The sequence below is a fragment of the Giraffa tippelskirchi genome, chromosome 9 (assembly GCF_054371585.1).
Source record: "Giraffa tippelskirchi isolate mGirTip1 chromosome 9, T2T-mGirTip1v1.2.pri, whole genome shotgun sequence".
In the NCBI taxonomy this organism is placed as follows: domain Eukaryota; kingdom Metazoa; phylum Chordata; class Mammalia; order Artiodactyla; family Giraffidae; genus Giraffa; species Giraffa tippelskirchi.
Genome location: NC_137283.1, coordinates 5,111,271 through 5,137,205, shown reverse-complemented (window position 1 = coordinate 5,137,205; position 25,935 = coordinate 5,111,271). Strand labels below are relative to the sequence as shown.

General features: G+C 43.0%; 1 protein-coding gene, 2 long non-coding RNA genes and 1 other non-coding gene across 24 annotated transcripts in view; 1 reads left to right on the top strand and 3 right to left on the bottom strand.

The window, feature by feature from the left end:
* Positions 1–25,935, top strand: part of GADL1 (glutamate decarboxylase like 1) — a 647,456-nt gene that overhangs the window by 573,527 nt on the left and 47,994 nt on the right. The window lies entirely within an intron of this gene.
* On the bottom strand, positions 26–3,931 carry LOC145520218 (uncharacterized). Its single transcript, XR_014064318.1, has 2 exons — positions 2,158–3,931; positions 26–682 (listed from the first exon to the last, which is right to left on the bottom strand). It is a non-coding gene; the product is annotated as an uncharacterized LOC145520218 (long non-coding RNA).
* Positions 3,939–4,010, bottom strand: TRNAR-CCG (transfer RNA arginine (anticodon CCG)). The gene has a single exon. It is a non-coding gene; the product is annotated as a tRNA-Arg (tRNA).
* Positions 11,029–12,879, bottom strand: LOC145520530 (uncharacterized). Its single transcript, XR_014064550.1, has 2 exons — positions 11,429–12,879; positions 11,029–11,218 (listed from the first exon to the last, which is right to left on the bottom strand). It is a non-coding gene; the product is annotated as an uncharacterized LOC145520530 (long non-coding RNA).

Genomic DNA, 25,935 nt, shown 5'->3' with positions numbered 1-25,935 from the left:
CAAGAAAGCCAGACAAGTCTAGATGTTCTCAGTAAAAAATTATTTCTTTCTTTCCTTTATTTTTCTCCCCTAAGTTTAACAGTTTCTCATGTTTCTGTTAGACTTCTCTAATTGACTGTGCAAGACGTTCTGAGCTTGTAACGATCTGTTGAAAATTTAAGTTTAGAAAAGTGAAGCCAGTGTCTCTAAAGGCTGGGGCTGAGCCCGTGGACCTGAGGTCAGGACAGGACTGTGTCTGAGAGAAGAATGTCTGTGGGTGCGGCCTCTGGCAGCTCACTCACGCCAGCACACACTTGTCCGCTTGTGACTGGCTGATCCATGGGGTGCTCAGGATGGCAGTAACGGGAAATGAGACCAGAGAGCACAGCCGCAGCTGCATTTCCCAAATCCCTGTTTGTGCCTTGGCTTTAGTCTTCAGCACACAATCATGCATATACTCTGTGTGATGCTGAGAGGATGCCCGGCCTTGTCTGTGACATGTGCAGATGAAACAGTCGATCTCTTAAATATGGCAGTTTCTTTAGTCTCTGCTCAGATCTTCAGGCTTGTCTGAAATAACTCTGAATCTCCAGATCCATCACACTGAGCACTGAAGAAGCTGTTAGTTTCATGGAATGCTTCCCACTGTGTCCTGAGTATAATTTTATTTAGTTCACTCAGTGGAGAGTTGCAAACCTAAAACCTGTAGCGGTGAGGCCAGTAGCATACAGGAAGTAAGTAGATGGGGCGTAACACAGTAGGGAGCGGTGGGGACTGTGACCAACTGGCGGGGAGCAGTGGTTCCAGGTAGCCTCTACTCAGTTCCTAGTGATGGCTGCCATGTGGGGGTGCAGACCTGGCTTTCCAGGTCTCCTTATTTTTTAAAGAGATTCTAGATTTATAGAAACTTATGTAAACTGGCCTTTGCTTTTAAATGTTGGCAAACGAAAAATGTGTTAAGGCCAGTGGGATGTGGCCTTCAGGCGTTTTGTTTGCAACTTTTACCTAAATCTACCTGCACCCAATCCCATGTTTCCGTGTGTGTCACCAGAAGCTCCTTGAGATGAGGATGTGCCCTGCCCTGGTCTTTGTTCCCCCAGGGCAGCTAATCTGCTGGCCTGGCCCGGTCTGCCATCAGCTCTGAGGGGTATCTGAGTTCTGTGTCATCTGCCAGAAAAAGAAAACTCATTGTCCCATGCTGTCGGACTTGTGAGCAGGGGATTTTTAAGAGCTGTGGTCTTGTGGTCAGTGTGGCAGCATGCTTAGGATATAGGTGTGTTTGCCGCTGTTGTGTTTTCAACCTTCCCTGTCCTGAGGACTAGACCTGGCCTCTGGACTCCACGCTTCCCTTGAGGCTTCTGTAGTTTTGAAGACGTCTGTCTTCCTAGATTTTCTGCAGGCCTCAGCTGGCCAGAGACAAAACCCACAGAGGAAGGTGAGGCGTGTGGAGGCAGAGTGGCAGGCACAGTGAAGAGGAGCAGAGAGGGGCATGGCGTGCTGGAGATAAGAGCTCTGCAGAGAAGGATGACTTGGTGCCCAGCTTCCCTCCCCTGAGTGTTCTAAGGAGGTGCATGCGTGCGTGTGTGTGTGTGTGTGTGTTTCAGGTGGCTGTCTGCCCATTCCTAAAAAGTCACAGCCTATCAAGGGATCATGTTGGTTCAAACCATAGGCCTTTCACATATTGAACCAAAGACCAAATGTTAGCCCTGGCTGAGACCCCCCCGCCAAGAATCTCTGCTGGACCCTGTGAGGCTGCGGGAGCCATGATGATGACTGAATTGACTTTTAACCTGAACTAGTAGGATGACAGCTTGAGGTTGGATTTAATTTGATTTAAAGGATGTAAAGCACTGTGACATTTCTTGCACACCTGAGTGAAATTTACTCACTACACACCCATTAAGGAAATTGCTCTGAACTTGATGCAGTATTTATTGTTGCAAAACAAAGAATGGACCCTGTGCTGAAAGAAAACCAGATATATATATATTTTTTTTTTGCATGTTCTGTTTGAAGTCCCTTAGCCAGTACCACACTTGCCCCCTGGTGGCACTTCTGTGCATTTTTCCTTTCCTAGCTGGGAAGTGACACTAAATGCTGACTGTTCTAAAAGGTTACAGAATGATAGCACCGCTGATGTCAAGGGTACGGGGTTCTGCCGAATCAAGAACAGCTTACCTGGTGAGGAACTCCCAGGCGATGAAGTTGACCTTGTGCCTTCACTTCAAGCATGTTTCGGTTGCTCTTTCCTTGTCTTCTCGTCTGGGCTCACCTTGGCAGCTGTCTGCTGTCTGGGCTTCAGCCCCGCACTCTCAGCACGCGCTCCCCTCTCCTCTGCTCACATCCTTCCTCTCCTTGCTTCTCTCTCTCTCCTTCTCACCTGTTCCTTCTTCTTTTTTCTCTAATATATTACTCCCCTCCAATGGTAAGCTCATCCGGGCTCTAATAACCTTAAAGGAAATAATTTTATAATTTGTTTTTCATACTGTTTCCCTCTCAGGATAGCTACCTGTCTCTCACCATCCTTTGGGACTAAAATTCTGAAAAGTTTAAACGTCATAGTTTATAAAACCATTCCCATCATCTGGGATGTTCAGGTGATTTACAGCGTTTCCCCCTTGTGAGCGATAATGAATGACCATCTCCAGGCTCAATTCACTTTTGCTTTGATTATTTCCAGAAGATAAAAGGGCTCAGTATGTAATTGCTGATTATGGAAATCGCTGTGCTTGGAGCCTGACTCGAGCTGTGTGCTGTGACACTGGTTTTTAAGAAGGTTGCACCCCACCAGTAAGCAACCAGCGCTCATCAGCCTCCCATCTCAGTGCAGCAACCCTGCGTGTTGTCTGCCTGGGGGGAAATGGTACTTAGAAAGGTAAAAAATCCCAGCTTAAGTTTGTTTTCCTTTTATTGTATTAATTGTTGGTGGACTGAACCATTGTCTATTTTTTCTTTACCTATGGTGCGTCTCTGTGTATCCATTATTTTTTCCTTATATTACATATTTATATTTGGAGATCTGATGTTTCCCTTATAAATTTGAATGAGGGTATATAGAGTTTGAGTTTAAAAGCCCTTTTTGTCAGACGGAATGCAAATAATGCCCTTTTTATTTTAGCCTTGCTGTTTTCTCCTTGTACAGAGGTTTTAAATTTTTTATGTATTCAAATCTGTCAGTCCTTCCCTTCATGATTTATTCCACTGCTTCAAAGCTGAAGTTACTGTTCTTTCACAAATCTGATAAATATTCTATTCCATCTCCTGCCGGTTTTTCTGTCATTCAATTTTTTTTACTTGTATTTAACTCCTTAATCCATGCAGAGGCTATTTTTGTTTACAGTATAAGATATGTATCTAACCTGATCAGTTCCCCAAATTATTATCTAGTTATTTCAATTTGATTTATTAAATAATTCTTTCTAGCACTTTTTATTATGGGAAGCTTGTGTTATCATGTGTCACATTTTTTAAAAACAATTTTTCTATTTCTGGATCTTCCAATCTGTTCTACTGATCTGTGTTTCTGTTTTTGTTCCAGGAACAAAAGGTTTTAAATGGTGTTGCTTTACAATGAGTTCTCAAGGCTGCTAAAATGCTACCCTTCTGAATGTTTTTAAAAGAACAGTCTTTAATAGAATATTTAAAACTTTGTGTACCTCTCATAGAACTTTTTTTTTAGTTAAAAAGTTATCATGATAAGATTTTTATTGGAGTTTAAAATCATCAGGTCTGGAGTTAAATAAATAACGCCCTTCTTGCCCGCTGGCTGTATAACCAGAGACAAGCTACTTAAAGTCCCTTTTCCTCCTCTTTTCCTTCAATGAAAGTGAAAGTGAAGTCGCTCAGTCGTGTCCGACTCTTTGCGACCCCATGGACTGTAGCCTACCAGGCTCCTCCGTCCATGGGATTCTCCAGGCAAGAATACTGGAGTGGGTTGCCATTTCCTTCTCCAGGGGATCTTCCCAACCCAGGGATCGAACCCAGGTCTCCTGCATCGGAGGCAGACGCTTTAACCTCTGAGCCACCAGGGAAGTCCTTTTCCTTCAATAGCATGGGGCTAATAAAAATCACATACCATAAAGGGTTTTGATAGGGTTGGCATAACTCAGGTACAGTGTCTGGCACAGAGTCAGTGTTCATTAAATACTACCTTTCATTATTATTAATCCTGTTTCCCCATGTTTGAAGGGCTGTAGGAGCCTTAAATGTTTTCTTCGTGTCTTTTTTCTTGTCCCCCTCCAGATTACCTTCAATACCATTATAACAGTGAACTTTCTAACTTACAGCCCTGATCCTGTCACTCCCTACGTTTCCCTTTGTCCCAGAGGAGAGAGTCCACAATCATTCAGGACCTGCGGAGATCTGATTTAATTCAGCCTCCTGCTAACCATCTTCGTGTGCGATCTCCTCCTGGAAGCTCCAGAGATACCATACCTGTTTCCTCCGCTGAAGAAACATGGCTATGACCTAGTCTTCTCCAAGCCTCATGTAGCTTTCAACCTAGTATATAGGGCATTCGGGGGTCTGAGTCAACCTCCAATTAAGCTGTCAAACCCCAGCTTGCCCTGAGAGCACTTCCTGAGTGTGCTCAAGCACTTTAGTTGAGCATGCATACCCTTTTCATATGGGGCTTCCTTGGTGGCTCAGTCGGTAAAGAGAAGGAGACGCAGCTTTGATCCTGTGTCAAGAAGATCCCCTGGAGAAGGGAATGGCAACCCACTCCAGTATTCTTGGCTGGCGACAGTCCATGGGGTTGCGCGAGTCAGACATGATTTAGCGACTGAACCACCACTATTACCCTTTCCATATACTCCTGTGATGCCTTTGCTACCCTGTCTTGGCAGTTACTGTAAGATAGCAACATTTGGGGCAGGGAGTGGGAAAGATGGCAACAAGCCAGGGAAGAGGGGAGCAGGCAATCAGGAGTCCACCTGTTGGAGGAAATAGCTGATGGATTTTAGCACAAGGAAGGAAGATGCATTGATAATCCCTGTGCTCAGCAAAGATTCACTCATTTGTATTGATGGCACTATTGATGGGAAGAGAGATGAAGAAAGTGGCAGGGTGTCCCACTGGAGTTAGCCATATTCGAGCTTTCACATCCTATGCCAGGCTTGTTTAGAGCCCTGGCAAAAACAAAAATACAGACCCTTTGTTCCAAAATCGTCAAGAATTTCAAGATAGTGATGGCAGAGCATTAAACCAAGCATGAGGCTCTTCCACACCCAGGGTCCTTTGCAGCTGCATGTTGCACACTTATGAACCCATCCTAGTGATCACCTACACTCGTATGGTGTGTTTAATAAGAGGGCAGTTGCTAGTGTTACTACTTTGTGTTTTCTCACAATGCTGCTAACATGCTCCAGATGCTCAATGAATGAATGAGTCGGTGAGTAAAGACATGGCCTAATAGGTTGCCCTGTGGGTGACTGGCTCACATGCTTATAGTGGTTTCCTAGGGACATTAGTTGCTTTTATCTTTCTTGCCCATCAGCTCACCCATAGAAATTTTAAAATCTGTGACTGCTCGTTCTTAGCTGATTTGGTTGGTCCAGAGTGAAGCTCTGGGATCATCTATTCTGTTTGGCTTCTGATATGCAGGAAGGTCTGGGAACCATCACATCTCATGAATGATCTGTGTGGGGGATTCTCAGGACAAGGGCAGCTTGATAAGGAAGACATTTTAGGAATCAGAGGAGGCCACATCTTCTATCTCCATGTGAATCTAGCAGGCTGGTGTTGTGGTTGTCTAGCTGTGTTCTGTTGGCCAAATCATCATTAGTTCAGAATGCAAAAAAACATTTTTTGGAAGTCATAATGTTTAAAGTGTGACTTCAGATGGCTCTCTTAATTTTAATTCAGACTTTTCCTACTATCGCTCTTTCAATCATGCTCTGCTTCCTATGAAAATATCCCCTTATCTAGAAGGTCTTAAAAATGATAGCTCCCCACTGTTTGAGGGAGGGGGAGGGGTAATTCAAATGCTAGAAAGGCAGCAGCAGAATTTGCTTTAGTTGATTGTAATTCCTCCTGTCTGACTCAGAATGGAGGCTGTCAGCCTACAGCCTGGGGGAGCTGCTTTTCCAGGTGGTACTACAGTGGACGAGAATCTTGTAGGTAGTGAATTGGGTCTTCCTCATATCTTTCATGTGCATTAACAATGCTTCAGTGTAAAAAGACAATCAGGGAGTCAGAATTCACTTTGGAATCTGCCCATTCATTCAGAAAGCGTATCGAGCACCTGCCATGTGGCAGATTCTCTTCTGGGTGCTTGAGTGCATCTCTGTTGTTGAGTAATTTCTCTAATGCGATGTTGATCAGAGCTTGGAAACATACAACTAGAGGCTGAGTTTTTATGAAAGATAATGGGAAAGATTTTAAAAATTAAAACTGAATCACCCCTCAGTTTTTACAAATAAAAAGTTCAGCTTGGTTTTTAGTTTATAATGCAGTAGTCCTGCAGTTCTGTTGTTCTGACAGGCATACATTACATTGTAAGTATAATCTAACATAAATTTTGCAAAGCTGAGTTATGATTTCTATTATACTCTGAACACCAGAATCTATCAGCTCATGTCTTGGAAACTATTCTCCAAGATGGATACTGTGTATCTTTTTCTACTCTGAACAAAGAAAATAACCTGAATCTAAAATCTTATACTATAATTCTATTAAGAGATTTTCTCCACTTTCATATCTTCAGTTATTGCTTTAAGAGAACTAAATTTTGAAAATTTCTTAAAGCAGTTTATTTATGTTTTGGTATGAAGTTTAAATATAAAATAGCTTCACTATGTAAAATGCAAACTTACATCTTTGTAAAATACTATTATTAAATTTTTCTATGCTATTATCATAAAATTCATATTAAATAAAACATTTTATGGCCTGAGAGCCTCATTCAGACCTTTAAAGTTAGATAATGAGAACACCCTTTGATATTTTGGTTCTTTTTGTTACAAAGAAAAAAATCAATGGAAAGATAGTTCCTTTTGTATTACAAAGCCATATTTTCTAAATTTAGATTGCCATATTCTACATCATTTCAAAAAAAGATATTTTCTGATACTTGTACATTTTTTCACTTCATAGATATATTAACTTTGTTACATAATTTTAAAATTTCTGGTCAAACGCTGACTAAAGATTTTATATGTATATATACATATAAAGGAGGCTTCCCCAGTAGCTCAATGATAAAGAATCCGCCTGTAGTGAAGGAGATGTGGGTTCTATCCCTGGACCAGGAAGATCCCTGAAGGAGGGCATGGCAACTTACTCCAGTATTCTTGCCTGAAGAATCCCATGGACAGAGGAGCCTAGTGGGCTACAGTCCATACAGTTGTAAAGAGTTGGACACTACTGAGCAACTTAGCACACACGCATACACATAAACACCCATATAAATATACATATACAGACACAGATATATGTGTATAAATATATATATATTCATATATAATTTTAATGTGTGTATATACGTTTATTTATATATGCACACTTAGATTTTTTGTAGAAGTCAGAGGGTGGGAAGTATGTTTAAAAACCATTTATAAGAATATTTTTGTTAAGTTTCTAATCTCTGATTTTGGAGGTAAGCTTGTTGCACTAGAGAACTCAGATCTATATCTTGTGTATTTTTTCAAGTAATGGCAGTTCAGAAAAATCACATTTTTCTGTAGCCTTTGTAACAAAGCCTTTGTAACTTTGACTGTAGCCTTCCAAAGGGACATTGTATTGAAGTGCTGCGGGAAGAGTCAGACACGACTGAGCGACTTCACTTTCACTTTTCACTTTCATGCACTGGAGAAGGAAATGGCAACCCACTCCAGTGTTCTTGCCTGGAGAATTCCAGGGACGAAGGAGCCTGGTGGGCTGCCGTCTATGGGGTCGCACAGAGTCAGACACGACTGAAGCGACTTAGCAGCATTGAAGTTCTGGGTGAACCAGAAGCTGTTTTAGACCTATTTCCTCACGCCTCTTTTCCTGCAAAGATTATCGCCCCAAAGTCTCCAGCTACCCTCTGCTTCCAGTGCTGGCTCTGCTCCGAGCCTCTGTCCTTAGACCGTTGAGGGCCATGTTTAAATGGACGTTGAATCGCTGTGTTCCATCCAACTAAAGACCTTCGCACCACCTTCTCTAGAGAATGCAGGTGCCTGAGCAGGGCCATTAGGGTGTTTGGAGACGTGGCTTCACCTCCTTGCACATCCATATCTCTCACCTGTCCAGGCCACATGAGTTCCTTTCGGACCCCAGAGCTCCAAGCTCAAGGCCTCCGCCCTCCCTTCGGTACCTTAGTTCTGGTGCCCCCTTTCCCTAGAATCTCACCACACCCATGGCCCCATCTTCCTGAAATACCACATACACATACATGTGTGTACACATATATACATTTCTTATGTATAAGGCCAAAGACAACACATTGATGTGGTATACTATCTCAGCACTGTCTTAAAATACTCACCCTTACGTTTGGCCCCAATTGGTATGTGTTTGGGTGCTTGATTGTGCGTATGGTATAGAATAAGAGTTCCAATGTGATTTTTTGACTTAATGCTGGTCCACTAAATTCATTTTCCCTCTGTTTCTCTCTCCCCCTACACACCTCTGAAAATCTCATCCCAGCCCCCTTTGTGATCACTGCAGTCTGCTAAATACTGATATTTTCAGTTTGGATAAAGTTTAGTCTAGACTCAGAGACTTTTTTCAGGTGAAGAACAAGAATCAGCTAGAGAGTCAGGGAAGGAAGTCTACCCAATTTCCATCTGTACAAAACATCTTGGCCAGCACAGGAGCTAAAATATACCATGAAATAAAAATAAACATATACAACCTCAGGTTCTGCAGTTAATGGGATGTGAAAATGTGTTTGCTGCAGACACTGGGTGCCTGGGAGAAGCCTTAGCGACTTGTTTTGTTCATAAGCCTCACACATACTCAGTAAACAGTTGTTATTCATTCCTAGAATCTGCCAAATAAATATTCTCTGAGTCAGTTTTAACTCAGCAGTTGGTAAGGGGCTGTCATAGGCTGTCACGGCCTCCCTCCTGGAGCCTGTGCCCAGAATTCCCAGTACTTTCCCTGACAGTACTTTCCCCAGTGACAGACATCTCTCAGCAACAGTGTGATGGGAAGTCAGCCAGAATGGAAGAAAAGCTGGGATTATATAAGACAAGGTAGATAAAGCGTCCAGTGTGAGATTTATGCCCAGGGTCTGTTCAGAGGTCGTTTCTTAAATGCCTATCTAAAAGCTAAGAGTGTGTTATCCTTTTAGAATGGCAAAAGAAAAATATCTAGTTGCAAAATTTTTAGGGGCTGTGTTCTGCATAGTAAATTTTAATCCCTATTTTGTCAGCCTGAGTTAATATTGTGTACATTTTTATTAGCCATTGATTTTTATAGTGATTTTTAGAGTTTTATTTGCTTATTTATTTTGCTGTTTTTGAATGTGCTGGGCCTTCGTTGTTGTGCGTGGATTCTCACTAGTTGTGGCCAGTGGGGGCTGCTTTGTGTTGTGGTGTACAGACTTCTCTCTGAAGAGAAGCTTCTCTGAGCTTCTTGCATTGTGGTGGCTTCTCTGAGCATGGGCTTCAGTAGTTGTAGCAATGGGCTTAATTGCTCCGTGACATGTGAGATTTTCCCGGACCAGGGATTGAACCCATGTCCCCTGCATTGGCAGGTGGACTCTCAACCACTAGACCACCAAGAAAGTTCCAGTCATTGATTTTTGAATAAGACAGTACAGGATATCAGCCTTTAACTTTGAAGATCAGAGTGGACATGGCCATGGTCTCCCTATGCCCTTTCTCTCCCACCGAAACCCTCACTGGTCCCTGCAATCTTTTTATAGGTGAAGCTCTATCTTTTGTCCTTCACCACCTGCCCTCAGTTCAAGGAAAATGTGTACAGTAAAAATCCTGAAATTAGGGAACACATTCATGGCAAAGTCACATTGCCACAGTCACTCCGCTTCTAGAGAGTGTTCTCCATGAACCTAAGTAACGCCCTCTGCACGCTTCTGAAAGCCACATCAGTTCGCCTGCAAGGTATTTGGCAGGTGCTGGGTGACAGGAAGAGAACTGTTTAATCCTGAGGTTTTTGCAGTTGTGTGACCTGGAAGATGGTCAGTCAAAGCAAGAGGAGACAGAAGAATGAGTTAGAAGAAGTTGCTGGGCATGGTCTGGGAGCGCTGTGTGAGATCCCAGAGGAATACCAGCCTCAGAGAGTCTCTGGGCACCTGGAACTCAGTGGTTGTGACTTAAGGACACCTTAGGGACGGGGGCTAGCGTCTGGGCATTTTCCACACAGAGCGACACAAGTCCTTGGAAATGAAACAGAGAGGAAAGAAGGGGACTCAGTGACGAGAATCAGTAATCTCCCGAGAAGCGTGCGAGGGTGAGGCAGGCGGGGCAGAGAGGAGCAGCCCCAGCCCCCGCAGCGCATGTTGTGTGGAGATGAAGAGCTGAGCGAAGGTGGGGCTGGAAGAAGGGAAGGTGTTTAGGAAGGTATTAAGCTTCAGGAGGCACCTTCTCTTTCCAACACACCCAGTCTTCTTTGAAAGGGAGAGTTTCCCTCTTTGTCTCTCCAGGAATGTGACTGTTGTTACAACAGCGCTGTGTAATCAAACCTCAGTGATAGGCAGCAGTAGACAGATGAGAGGGGAAGAGAAAGGGGGAGCTATTTAGATTGGACTCTTGTGGGGAGATTTCTGCTCCACGGGTCCCTTATCCTCCTCCCTGAGCCAGTGGACGCTCTGGGCATGATGTTAGGACAATGACAGAGACCCACGTGCACAAACCTACTACATAAGAGCTTGTCAGGAGTCTCCATCATAGCTTGCCTGCTAATCGATGATTGGCCAAAGAAAATCACATAAGTGAACCCAACATGAAAAGATGTGGAGAGATGTCCCGCCCCAGTGTGAGGCCAAAGCAAGCCATGTGGCCAAAATCATATATGACTCCCTTAGAAGAGAGGAGGTCAGAAGAAATAGTTCTGAAGAGTTACCTAGGCTACCACAAATAAAGATGGCCACTTTGAAATCTTGTGTTTAGGCATGATTTAATAAAGAACTCAGACATGGAATAATAAAACCTAGTGATAATTCAGAATCGGTCTTTTGCCAGTCACAGCGCTGCTGTGGAAACCTGTTCTCCATTCCATTCAGCACATGCATTGTTCTGAGCATTGTGGGGAAAATCAAAGATGAAAACGATGTCTTCTCTCAGGCAGCCTTCAACTGTGGGGAGAGACAGTCATCTATAAAAAAAGTTACTGTAATGAAAAGTCAAATGTCACAAGAATTATGGGCAGGAACAAAGTGCGATGCATACAAAAAGGCAGGCAGGAAGAATTCTTCTAAGTGACCGCTTAGAGATCAAGTACCGAAAATAGGGCACACTGGGGCTAATTTAAGGAGAAAGGGATTTCTAGGAAACTAAAGACTCACATAATCACTGAAGGGCCGAAAAGACACACGTTTCAATGTGCTGCCACAGAACTGGGCCACGCAGGGGATTGCTGCTCCTGCCTGAGCCTGAGGTGGCCCATTTAACTGTGAGTCTGCCATGAGAGATACCAACTCCAGAACCAGTTGTCCCACCATGAGCTTCCCAGCAAAAGTGGATCCCTACCATTATGCGTCTTCTCCCAGTCAGTTCTGAAATGATGGCTTATACACGTGCCTCTGATCGGCAGTCACACCAGACACCCTGGCTGCAAGGAAGTCTTGGAAATGTACGAGCATCTTCAGTATAGTTCAGTTCAGTTCAGTCGCTCAGTCGTGTCCGACTCTTTGCGACCCCATGAATTGCAGCACGCCAGGCCTCTCTGTCCATCACCAACTCCTGGAGTCTACCCAAACCCATGTCCATTGAGTCAGTGATGCCGTCCAACCATCTCATCCTCTGTCGTCCCCTTCTCCTCCCGCCCCCAATCCTACCCAGCATTAGGGTCTTTTCCAATGAGTCAACCCTTCGCATGAGGTGGCCAAAGTATTGGAGTTTCAGCTTCAACATCAGTCCTTCCAATGAACACCCAGGATTGATCTCCTTTAGGATGGATTGATTGGATCTCCTTGCAGTCCAAGGGACTCTCAAGAGTCTTCTCCAACACCACAGTTCAAAAGCATCAATTCTTCGGCACTCAGCTTTCTTCACCGTCCAACTCTCATATCCATACATGACCACTGGAAAAACCATAGCCTTGACTGGACGGACTTTTGTTGGCAAAGTAATATCTCTGCTTTTAAATATGCTATCTAGGTTGGCCATAACCTTCCTTCCAAGGAGTAAGTGTCTTTTAATTTCATGGCTGCAGTCATTCTGGAGCCCCAAAAAATAGTCTGACACTGTTTCCACTGTTTCCCCATCTATTTCCCATGGAGTGATGGGACCAGATGCCATGATCTTAGTTTTCTGAACGTTGAGCTTTAAGCCAACTTTTTCACTCTCCTCTTTCACCTTCATCAAGAGGCTCTTTAGTTCTTCTTCACTTTCTGCCATAAGGGTGGTGTCATCCGCATATCTGAGGTTATTGATATTTCTCCCGGCAATCTTGATTCCAGCTTGTGTTTCTTCCAGCCCAGCATTTCTCATGATGTACTCTGCATATAAGTTAAATAAGCAGGGTGACAATATACAGCCTTGACGTACTCCTTTCCCTATTTGGAACAAGAGTGGACTTAATTGAGAAGGAGGTTGGTGATGCTAAATGAATCCTGAATGTCTTCTATAGGAAGTTCAGGGAAGATGTCATTGAGAGGGTGACATTGGTACCAGGTCTTAGAAAGTGCCGCCTGTAGCAAGGATGACATAGCATTCTGTTTATTGAAGTGCTTTATAAATTGTAAAGCAGCAAAGATAAAGAAGGCTTGCTTTATGGACTTCCAATGGAGTCCTCTCAAATGGGGTCACCATGGAGACCTTTTTCTTAGTAATGAGAATCTAGAATCTAGGTTTGACTTCTCCCACCAAATCTGCATGTTCATAGAAGTCCTGTATTTATTTTTCCATAACATTTTTTGAGCGTTTACACTATTTTTATCTTTAATAATAAATATCAGAGAGGAAATAAATAAAATACAGATCAAAAAACAATAGAAAAAATCAATAAAACCTGATCTCTGATCTTTATTATTTCCTTCCTTCTGCTCAGTTTAGGGTGTGTTTTTTTGTTCTTTTTCTAATTCTTCTAGGTGGTAGGTTAGGTTGTTCATTTGAGACTTTGCTTGTTTCTTAAGGAAGGCCTGTTTCACCGTAAGCTTCCCTCTTAGGCTTGTTTTTGCTAAGTATGGTCGTGTTTTCATTATCGTTTGTCTTGGAGTATTTTTAAATTTCTTCTTTGATTTTGTTGTTGACCCACAGTGTTTTAGCGACATATTGTTCAGTTTTCGTGTTATTGTCTCTTTCTCCTTTTTCTTTCTGTGATTAATTTCTAGTTTCATGCAGTTGTGACCAGAACACATGCTTGAAATAATTTCTGTCCTCTTAAATTTATTAAGAGTTGTTTGGGGCCCTATTTATTTTAGTCTTTTCTATGAAGTAGATTCTATCATTACCCTCGGAGAAGGTAAGTTACATGTGGGACATCACCTGTTAATTAGTCTCTTAGTTAGCAACAGAGCTAGTCTAACCCTAACGTTCTGAAGTCCAGGCCCCACGGCTCTCAGAAAAACGAAGGAAGCAAAACAAACGAAGGGCACAGTGTAGGTAATGAAGCTTGGGCAAAAGGTAGATCTGGAAAAGGCTGCAAAGAGTGGTCCCCGAGGAAAATCATCAACCAGAAGGGACTCTGCAGGGAGCTGGACCAAGTTCGGCCAAGGAAAGGGCTTCACTAGGGAAGGTGAAACATTTGGTGCAGGCAGCTGACAACGCTTGACAGTTTGTAACATGTTGAATAAGCATTACTTTAAAATGCAGAGAATTTTGGCTGGAGTCAAAGCTTGAGGTTCAAGTGGTTGTTGGGAGGGAAGTGCTTTGGTGTCATCTTCAGACTCAGCTTGGTTCTGCCGGTAATGAGCTATGAGACTTTGGGACAAGCCACTGTATCTTGCCAAGTCTCATCTGTAAAGTGGGCTTACTCATGCCAACTCATGGAATTGCTAAGAAGAGAAATCTGAGATACTGGATGAACAGGTGGTCCTCACTACCTCGTATGTGCTCATGTTCAATTGCTCAGTTGCGTCTGACTCTCTGCGACCCCATGGACTATAACCCACCAGGCTCCTCTGTCCACGGGGTTTTCCCAGAAGGAATACTGGAGTAAGTTGCCATTTCCTTCTCCAGGGAATCCTTAGGGATTAAATCCATGTCTCCTGCATTGCAGGTGGATTCTTTACTGCTGAGTCACCTGGGCTTCCTCAGGACATCGTAAAGGACTTGTAAATGTCTGCAGTCAGTGGTGATGGGTCCCTCGCCTTCTTATTTTAAGCTTAGTGGCTTTTTGTTTTTGCTGACTTGCTGGTAGTTTGAACAGCTTTGCTGATAGTATATTTTGATAACAAGAAAGAGGGAAGGCTGGGTATCCAGAAGTTACAATATAAAAAGAAAACCCTTCAAGCCACGGTGGGGAGATATTTGTAGGTGTTGTATAATTCCTTCAAATCCTCATAGCTTTGTGAACCTAATCTATTAATCCTGAGACATATTTGGATGACTGGAGTCCTGGGCCCTCGTCCCAGGCTTATATACACTCTGTGGGTGAGTTAAGTCCTGGAAAATAAACAAAACACTAACAGTAAGATAGAAACACAGAGAAACATTAATCCCTGGGCCTGTGATTATCCTCAGAATGTTCACAAAGGGCATCACGTTAGCTGTGGTAATGGTGGCCAGACCTCAATGAGTGCAGACACAGTTGCTCATCAAGAAGACTAAATGGCTTTTACCTTTCCCATCGTTCTTAAGTACCCTGCCATTCCCCAATGCAGATTGTCCTGAGCATTTATGGTTTTTACAGGCTTCTGATGGTCTAGCCTCTGGTCTTCTCCCTTTTCCACTTTTGTCAACTAGGCCCTTCGTGTATCAGCTGATTTTTAAATGTTAGTCTGAGCAGGTTGATTTCAGAAGCTATATTTAAAAAGAGACCTGCCTGCATCTTCGGCTCTTTACTGAGACAGCATACTTCAAGAGGGATGAGATCCAGGAAGCCATTTCTTATTTTGCTTTTAGATCGCGTCTTGGAAGCAAAACCACAGCTGTTCTCACGGTGTCTTGTGAACTCAGGGCAGGCTTTCTGCTGAGATCAGAAGCTCTCGGCCTTAGTCCTGAGGTCAGCCAGAAACTGGTTGAAGCCACCCGGGAAATGCTGAAGGGAGCTGAAGGGGAAAGCTGTCCCGTACACTTGTCACCGACTCACCCAGTTTCTGACCACGTGAGCCCTCTGCTCTGGACTTGTTCCCAAGGGCTCTGATAGGAAGCTGTGATGCTGGGTCAGTTAGTGATGGCTACATAGCAGACTCCTCCCAAACCCAGTGGTTTCAAACAGGAAGCTGTTCTCAGTCCTGATGAACTGTCAGATGGTCTGTGTGGTTCTGCTCACCATCGCTTTGTTTGCTGGACCAGGAACCGCCTCAGCGAGGACAACTGAGCTCACCTCCCAACAACTCTAATCCTCACCAGGCTGTTCTGGGCACATCGTCCCAGGAGCGGTAGGGTTCCAAGAGAGCAGATGCAAGTTTGCAGGACTTCTTGGCATCAGTACTGGCACACCATCCTCTGCTGTTTTTTTATAGACCAGAGCAAATTGCAAAGCCAGCCAGATTAGAGAGGAGGTATAGTGGAGGAAGAGACGCCACCACTGCTGATGAGGACTTAAAAGTCACACTGAAAAGCATGGCAGAGGGATAGAAAATTAGCATTCTGCCACACAGACCGTTTTCTTTATAACTGTGTACAGCGGAGCATGTTCTGTGGCTTGGCAAGTGTTTCCACATCCACAATCTCACCCAACTTGCCTAAGAATCCCATAAAGTCAGTTTAATTAGGAGGATCATTCCCCATCTTCCATATGAAGAAACTGAGGCCCAGGTTGGTTCATCAGGCATATAATCCAGTGGAGCTGAGGTGGAGCCAGGGCCTAAATCTGGTTCTTATTGTCGCCACGCTCATGCTGTGTTCATGGCACACGAGAAGATGGTTACGTCACAGGATGAAGGGGAGAGGAGCTCTCTGGATGTAGCTAGATCGTGTGTGTCCGGAGAGGGGGCGTGATTTTGTCTCTGCTTCCGCTGGCTCCACACTGCAGGCACCTTGGGAAGCTCCTCGGGCTCGGTGAGAGTCCCCTGCGCCGGGCGGGTCTCTGCTGCCAGGCTCACATCACGCAGGGGGTGGTGCCGGGGCCCCGGGGCACCGCCCCGTAAGGCTGCCTTGGGGTTGCCTGGGTGAATGTTGGATGCGCAGATGAGTACCTCACACTTTCTTTAGGGGGAGAAGAGAGAGTATTTTTGTACATGTTTAAATCATTTTCTATCATAACATGTTTCTGAACATTCAGCTTTGATTTTATTCACTCATTTAATAAATGCTTAGTGAGCATTTCCCATATGCTGGGCACTGTTCTCAGATTAAGGTCTAATGGGAGATACAACATATAAATATACTATATATATTAATATACTATAATATAAATATATTAAATAAACTATATTTACATATATGTTTACATGTGTTTATACATGTGTATGTATGTGTATACATATGTGTATGTACTCTATGAGTATAACATACAGATAACATACAGAAGAAATAAATAACATTACATTAGTGTATATAAGTATATACCATATATACACGTATATGTGCATATGTACAAAATATATATATTAATACATATAAATATACAGGGGCTTTCCTGATGGCTCAGCTGGTAAAGAATCCACCTGCAATGCAGGAGACCTGGGTTCGATCCCTGGGCTGGGAAGATCCCCTGAACAAGGGAACAGCTACCCACTCCAGTATTCTGGCCTGGAGAATCCCATGGACTGTATAGTCCATGGAGTCACAAAGAGTCGAGCTCGACTGAGAGACTTTCCCTTTCTTAAATATACAGACAGACATATAAGTAACTATAATTTTATCATCATTCAGCAAGTATATATTTTCTCCAAAGGCACACCCTGACAAAAGACCCTGAGAATTTTCTGTCTTAACAGTATTGCAAAGAAGGTAACCCTTCTAGGAGAGGCTCACGAAAGGCCCTACGGAGAGGAAGAATCTTCACAAAGGGTTTATTTAGCTTAATATATGTTTTAATGAGTGACTAATCATCTGTCTATTTACTCCAGTATTGGCTTACAGAAAATTTGGCTTATTAAGCATTTCACCACATAGAAAACTTTAATTATTTACCGTGGTTCTCTTTTCTCAAGAACTAGATTGGAACTGTCCTCTTTTTATGCTGCTATTTAATAACACGGAAAAAAAAAAAAAACCCATCCAGTTTCTTTAATAAATCAGGTTTATGGTTTTGTAATGTAAACATCTCTGTGTTTATACCTCCCAGTCAATAAATAATTACCTCCTATTACATACAAGACATAACTAGTTGCAATATAATTTACAGGAAGGGAAAGGTTAGTCCTTGGTAGTAATGTGGATCCTCTGGATTCTTGCTAGCCCAAATAATAGTCTTCACCCAGGAAATCCTCTTCAGAGAGGCTGTCATGCTTTCTCAGGGAAAGGCTCAGTTTTTTTTCAGTATTTGATCACCTTTTTAGTTTCTAAAGAAAAATTTTAAAACTTTTCCCAAGCACCTGAGGTGATTTTTCAGGAAGGAAGAAAAAGAGGAAAATAAACCAGTGCTCCCATGGCCCAGAGTTACGATTCATTTTTAGGAAAACATGCCGGGTAATTACATCTTTAACACGCTCCAGTTTATCTCTGTTAACCGTAGTAAACATCTCACTACTTAATTTGTTCTGTCAACCATAGCTTTTAAAAAACTGGGGCACTGGGGCTCTGGGGCAGTTGAGGATTTATATCTGCAGTATAATTTCACAGGCAGTTTTTTCCTTCTAATTTTGTATTCTTGGCTCATTTACAGTCAAATATCTTCCACTCCATGAAGCTTAAATCTTTAGCCATTGAGGTAATACACTCTTTACCGTCTGTTAGCTCAGCTGGAGAAGCTGGACTCCACACTCATGATGCTCCCAGGCTCCTGTAGCTTCAGAAGTTTGTTACCAGCATCCTGTGACGCTCCCTCTTTCTGGATCCTTTTAGGATTTAGGTTTCATAATGTTTATCATCACCACTGCGTCGTGACTGTCAAAACGCAGTCACAACAGACTCCACTTTTCTTTTCTGAAGGAATCCATAAGGTGATACTGCTGCGTGCTCAGTTGCTTCAGCCATGTCTGACTCTTTGTGACCCCATGGACTGCAGCCTGCCAGGCCCCACTGTCCATGGGATTCTCCAGGCAAGAATACTGGAGTGGGTTGCCATGCCCTCCTCCAAGGGATCTTCCCAACCCAGGGATCGAACCCACATCTCTTACATCTCCTGCGTTGGCAGGCAAGTTCTTTACCACTAGCACCATCTGGAAAGCCCACGGTGATATTACTTGCTAGCTGTCATTTCATTTGTTGTTTAAGATTATAGTTTGCATGCTTGTGTGTAGCACTGTTTTTATGTATCTTGGAAAAATAGGAACTTCCCTGGTGGTTCAGTGGCTCAGACTCCAAGCTCCCAATGCAAAGGGCCCGAATATGATCCCTGGTGAGGAAGCTAATCCCACGTGCTGCAAGTAAGACCCAGCACAGCCAAATAAATAAATATCTTATTTAAAATAAAAATAAATGGTGGGCTTGCTGCCCCGCACACCCATTGGACTTGTGACCCATGGAGGAAGTTAAAAGGACGGAATCACATGTCAAAGGCAAACTAATACATTTCCATTTCACTTTTTATTAAAAGGGCTTTTAATCATCAAGAGACCACATATCTATCAGGTACCTTTTTTTTTTACAGGAGGCTGTGTAACTAGTTAAGTTTATCACTTGAAGGTTGAAGACGTAGAATAAAATGTGTGATGCAAGTGGCCCTAAGCACCCTCGGGAAAATCTTGTGCATGGCCATGACTTTAGTGTGCTCCTACCCGACAGATGATGTCCTTTAGTCAAGCTGCTTATTACCTATTTTTGCAGAGGCCGCTAAAACTAAGGTACTGAGTCAGCTCATAAGTGAGTTAACAGGTCTAGTAGACTCGCCTGTTTTCTTGCAGTTTATGATAATTAGCTAAAGTTTACCTAGAAATCCATGCCTTCCAAGTTTAATAGTTAAGAAGCAAATGAGATTGTCAACGCTTATTTTTTGTGGTAGTTCATATTTGGGCTACTAGATTCACATTGGTTTCCTCATATAATTAATTACACACATGTCAATGAGACCTACTGGAGGCCCTGTCCTTCAGGTAAACATGAGGTTAGGAGGGTGGATTTAAATATTGATCACGAGGGGGACTAACCAGTTATCCTATAACATCTGTGGTCTTTGGTTTTGTTGGATGAGCTCAGTGGTAGTGTGTGGGGAAAGAATTTCTCATTAATTACCTTCAATGGAGATATCAAGGGAACATCTCATTCAAGGATGGGCATGATAAAGGACAGAAATGGTAAGGGTGTAACAGAAGCAGAAGAGATAAATAAGATGTGGCAAGAATACACAGAAGAACTATACAAAAAAAAAAAAAAAAGTCTTAATGAACTGGGTAACCATGATGGTGTGATCGCTCACCTAGGGCCAGACATCCTGGAATGTGAAGTCAAGTGGGCCTTAGGAAGCATCACTATGAACAAAGCTAGTGGAAGTGATGGAATTCCAGGTCAGTTTTCGTTCCAATCCTAAAGAAGAGCTATGCCAAAGAATGTTCAAACAACTGCTCAATTGTGCTCATTTCACCTGCTAGTAAGGGTACGCTCAAAATCCTTCAAGCTAGGCTACAGTAGCACGTGAACCAAGAACTTCCAGTTGGACAAGCTGGGTTTCAAAGAGGCAGAGAAATCAGATATCAAATTGCCAACATTCATTGGATCACGGAGAAAGCAAAGGAATTCCAGAAAAACATTTACTTCTGCTTCATTGACTATGCTAAAGCCTTTCACTGTGTGGATCATATAAACTGTGGAAAATTCTTAAAGAGATGGAAATACCAGACCACCTTACCTGTCTCCTGAGAAACTTGTATGCGGATCAAGAAGGACTGGACATGGAACAACAGACTGGTTCAAAATTGGGAAAGGAATATGACAAGGATGTATATTGTCACCCTGGTTATTTAACATATATAGAGCACATCTCGTGACATGCTGGGCTGGTTGTATCACAAGCTGGAATCAAGATTGCCAGAAAAAAATATTAACAACCTCAGATATGCAGATGATACCACTCTAAGGGTAAAAAGTGAAGAGGAACCTCTTATTGAGGGTGAAAGAGGAGAGTGAAAAAGCTGGCTTAAAACTTAACATTCAAAAAACTAAGATCATGGCCATCTGGTCCCATCAATTCATGGCAAATAGAAGGGGTAAAAGTGGAAGCAAGTGACAAATTTTATTTTCTTGGTCTCCAAAATCACCGCAGACAGTAAACTGCAGCCATGAAATCAAAAGATACTTGCTACTTGGAAGGAAAGCTGTGACAAACCTAGACACCATATTAAGAAGCAGAGACATCACTTTTCTGACAAAGGTCCATATAGTTTTTTCAGTGTTATGTATGGATGTGAGAGATGAACCATAAAGAGAGCTGAACACAGAAGAACTGATTTTGAAATGTGCTGGTGAAGACTTCTGAGAGTCCCTTGGACAGCAGGGAAATCAACCCTGAATATTCATTAGAAGGACTATTGCTGAAGCTCCAATATTTTGGCCACCTGGTGTGAAGAGCCGACTGGTTGGGAAAAACCCTGATGCTGGGAATGATCGAAGCCAAAAGGAAAGGGGGTGACAGAAGATGAGATGGGTAGATAACATCACTGACTCGATGAACATGAATTTGAGTAAACTTTAGGAGTTAATGGAGGACAGGGGAGCCTGGGGTTGCAGTTCATGGGGTCACAATGAGTTGGACACGACTTAATGACTGAACACCAACAACAAGAAACCAGTCTTACTTAAGAGAAGTAGTTTGCTTTCTTTTTAAAATAATTTTGTTGAAATATAATTGATTTAAGGTGTTATGTTCAATTTTTGTGGTTTGGTTTCTTTTTAAATTGAAAAAAATGACTACTTAGAGTATTACATTCTGTTTTCCCTAAATGTTGAAATTAAGAAAATATAAAAATAGACAATAAGCAGGAACCCCAGTTGAACAAAATAAATAAGCAAAATGCATATTGGATGCAAACCTGTCCCAGGGGTCCTTAAAGATGTATTTGGATCTATGGAAGCTGCTTTTGAGGAAAGCCTTCTGAATCGAAGGAATGACTGTCAGAGAAAAAACTGCTGTTATGGATACCCAGTGCACTGTCAGTTGGAACCGTCCCCACACACAGTAGTCTGAAGGCAGGTCCCCCACGCGCGTGCAGTTGTGGGTGGGGGTTTCTAGGGTATGGTTAATATTTCACAAGCCTACTTAGCAGATTGAGATCAGAGAGGCCGTAAATCCCTGTCTCATTAGTGAGGGAAAACATTGCATTTGTCTGCTGGCAGTGACTGTTTTGTTTTAAAGAGAAGTTGGTTTATGAAGATGCCTCTTATGACTCTTCTCTACAAATCTGATTATACTTGACGTGTAATTTAAGATTGCGTCAGGGGAGGGATGGAGTGGAGTTTGGGATTGGCAGATGCAAAGTATACAGGATGGATAAACAACAAGGCCCTCCTGTATGGCACAGGGAGCTAGACTCGGTGCTCTGTGGTAAACCGTAATGGGAAAGAGCGTGTGTATATATAACCGAATCACTTTGCTGCACAGCAGAAATTAAGGCAACCCTGTAAAACAGCCGTGCTTCAATAAGGTAATTAAAAAAAAAAAAAGACAGGCTTCGTTGATACTGATGGTAGAGTGTCCTACGCTGATGAAAGTTGGTGAGGATGAAGAGTCTGCCTTTTCAGCTGACTTCAAAGGTCTTAGCTGTTTGCTGTCATCCACTTATACTGGCTTGACTTCCATCCATCTTTTTTAGCATTTATTTTTGAGACTTTAAGAAATAGTTATCCTATAAATTTAAATAAAACAGACACCAATCTCCCAACAATTGGGTTGTTTTAATAGGTGATTAGCATCTCTCAGATGGTAACAAACAAATCTTTGGACTCCAGCACTCTCTAGAAACCCACAGGTGAACTAGGAGATGGGGAAATTGCTTCTAGAACAATCCATGCTGCCCTCCGGCTCCTGCTGTCTGCTGTGGAGTGAGCTCTAACCACAGTTTCCCGGCAGCCCTCAGATGGTTAAGGGGGAGAGGTGAGGCGACAAGGGAAGAGTCACTTGAAGCTCCTTGAGCCGGGGATCTCAGAGTGGTTCTGGTGATTCAAAGACGCAAGTAGAGTTTCATGTCACCCTCATCTCCAGGGCTATGGAGATGCACCATAAATGCACAGTAACTGTGGTAACCATGAAATGCAGGTCATTAGCTGAAGCTGAGGTTGGCCTGGTGCGGAATCCTCTGCTATTCCCATTATCCTGTACTATGAATTTCTTCACCTCCATGCACAGCACACCACTTACACAGGTTTATGCTTAAACTGTGCCTGTAACTGTCAGATCGGAGGAGCAAGCCCCACGGGGTCTGAACCAAGAGAACAGTAGGCTTTATCTCTTGCCAGCCTGCACTAGGGCTCAGTTTGTGAATCTGCCTGCCTTGCTAATGGCCCTGAAATTACCCGAGGAAACCAAGGAAGCAGGCCAAAGCTCAGGTATGTCAGTGAAACTCCCTTTGTGTGTGTGGACTGAGAACCCACAACAGCGATTGGAACTTGGATGAAAGGTTTCAGCCGTCAGGTCAGGCAGTCTTTGGAAGATTCAGCCTGCTGGGTTTAATTTCAGAACCTCAGCCTGCTTTATTCAGACACCCATCCATCCATTACATCTTTTTTTTTTTTTTGGTCCTTTTCATTTTTGGCCTCATTACCCTTTGCCGTTCACTTGTTGGAAAGAGAGAGGAAGGAAATTGGCTAGGGGTGAAGAGGAAAGCTGGATTAACTTTGCTGTTTAAAGGCTGCTGCAGACTGTGACAAAAACCAAAGGGTTTTCCTCGGAAACCGAGCGGAGCGGTGAGGTGGTGAGACCAGTGGGGGGCGCCAGTGCAGCAGGAATCTAATTGTCCATTGTCTCTGGGACACCGCTGGGGTGTACCTGGATTGGGGGAGGTGAGATCACCCCTCCAATCATTTGTCTTTGAATTTATATATTAGCCTGCATTCCACAGATGCCACCATTCAGAACCTGGAGGGCTTTTTTCTGCTGTTTGTTTTTATTCGGTTTGCCTAAGAAATGACTGTTTACTTCTTTCTTTACCAAATGCACTCTTTTAGCTTTGCTACAAAAGTTGACCTTGGGATACAGATGAAGTCCAGTGTCTTCCAAACTATGTATAATATATCAGGTTCTATTTCTTAGTCGCTTTATCAGGGTCTGATGTTCATTGTAAATAAAAAATAAGCCAAGTCAAGCTCATGAATTAGCACTTATTTGGAGTCCAGCTGAAAATAAATTAATTTGACAAAGACACTAATTTAAATCAAGCAATATGAAATCACAGAACAAACTATATATACGCATACACGCTTCTGTGTGTGTGTGTGTGGTATATGTAGGTATGTGTTGCTAATATTGGCAATTAGTTGTAGCACTTATGGCAAAAGATTGGCATAGGGGAAGGAAGGGAGAGATGTAAATTTGTACTTGCTGTATACTTGCCAACATTTGAAAGCATACAGTGGTGCCCTCTCGATGGCCACTATGACATTTCTTACAGCCTCACCATTTGGAATGTTGTTTGGATATCTTGGGAGACCCAGCATTTCAGAAACCTTAGCAGAGGGAAAACCAACAGGCTCCGGGGCCAGTAGGGGCTGTTAGTGCATCCTGCCCATGTGAGCAACCCCATGCACTTACGCAGCATCCACAAGACAGACTATCAGAGTGTGTCTGGTGACCAAGAATGTACGCTCAACTCAAGACACTTCTGAAAGTAAAGTGAATGGTGTTAACAATTACACGAGAAAAACACATCTTGGAGCAAACCAGCATTCCTGGTTATATGCTCTTTGCTTGTTCTTCTTCATGATTATTCCTCTGATGAATTCCAAAAGCAGAAAGCATATTTGTATTCTGTTTTGATATATGTGTTTGATTAAACCAGAATCCTCCTAGAAAAAGAGGCCTTTGCAGTGAGAATGATACACACTCATTGTGAAAGCAAATTGAAAAACCCAACAATACAGAAAGTGCAAGGCAAGTAAAAGTCCATCGCAGTAACTACTGTTCACAGTTTGGTAAACATCTTTCTGGTCTTCTCTAAATACGCATATACATGCACAGAAACACAAATATACTCTTACACAAATGGGATCAAGTGATATATAATGTTCTGCACATCTGCTTGCCTTCAGTAAACACTTAGGCATCTTTCCATGGTGTCCAGTACGGGTCTGCATAATTTTAATGGCTATACACACAAGAGAATGCATGTACCATCATCTTACACAACTCAGTCTTGCATTATTAACATTTAGTTTCTACATTTTTTAACTTAATTTTTGTTTTATATTGGAGTGTAGTTGGCTTCTCAGGTGGCACTAGTGGTAAAGAACTCGCTTGCAACGCAGGAGACTTAGGAGACCCGGGTTCAATCCCTGGATCGGGAAGATCCCCTGGAGAAGGGCATGGCAACCCACCCCAGGATTCTTGCCTGGAGAATCCCATGGACAGAGGAGACTGGCGGGCTACACTCCATGGGGGTCACACACAGCCGGACACGACTGAAGTGACTTAGCACATAGTTGACTACAACGTTGTGTTAGTTTCAGGCATACAGCAGAGGAATTCAGTTATACACACACATACATATTCTTTTTCAGATTCTTTCCCCATATTGGTTATTATGGAGTATTGCACAGAGTTCCTTATGCTATACAGTAGGTCCTTGTTGGTTATCTGTTTCATATATAGCAGTGTGTATATGTTAGTCCCAAGCTACTTTGCCCCTCCCCTCTACATTTGTAACATTAGAAGTAACAGAGGTGAATGATCCGGTTTACATTCTTTTGATTGTAATTTTAACTCCTTCTCTCTCTTTACAAAAGCATGCCAGAGGAGTGAGAGGGATGTTATATGGGGAATAATCTGAAATGCTTTTAACTTTTAAGAAAGAGGAGGAAGAGGAGGTGTTACTTGCAAATTCCTGTACTATAACTTGATTAATAATAAGTTGCCCACACACCACACAGCTGTCGAGTGCCAGCAGTATCTCTGGAACCTTCTCTAAAGTACAAACTCTCCTACCCAAAGCATCCTTTTGCAGCACCCCTGCTATCTGCCTATAGACCACTGAGCCTTAAATCTCCACCACGTCCGGTTCTTCAGTTCTGATATTTAACCAGTTTCATTTCCTGTGGTGGTCATTTTCATGTTTTCTCACCCCTCTGTGAGAAGTGATGTGCTTTTCCTGCTCATTCCCTGCTAGCAGCCTCAGCGGCTGGTTTATGTGAAGCGCTGAGCTAGGGCAGATGACGTGGGCAGAGGGACTCAAGCCACTTAGCAGCAGCACCCGCCCTCTGCCTGCCTCCAGGCGCTCCTCACACTGTCTAGCAGACTGAGGATGAACTGCCAGGTAAAGACCTTCCCTCTTTCTTAGGTGTAGGGCCTCCAATAAATACACAGAAAGCATAGTTGAAATGTTTGAAAACTGCTGTGTTCGCTAAAGTTCAAAGTAAGTCCAGTTGGTTTAAAGTATTGTCTTCTTGAGGACTTCCCCAGTGGCTCAGATGGTAAAGAATCTGCCTGCAGTGTGGG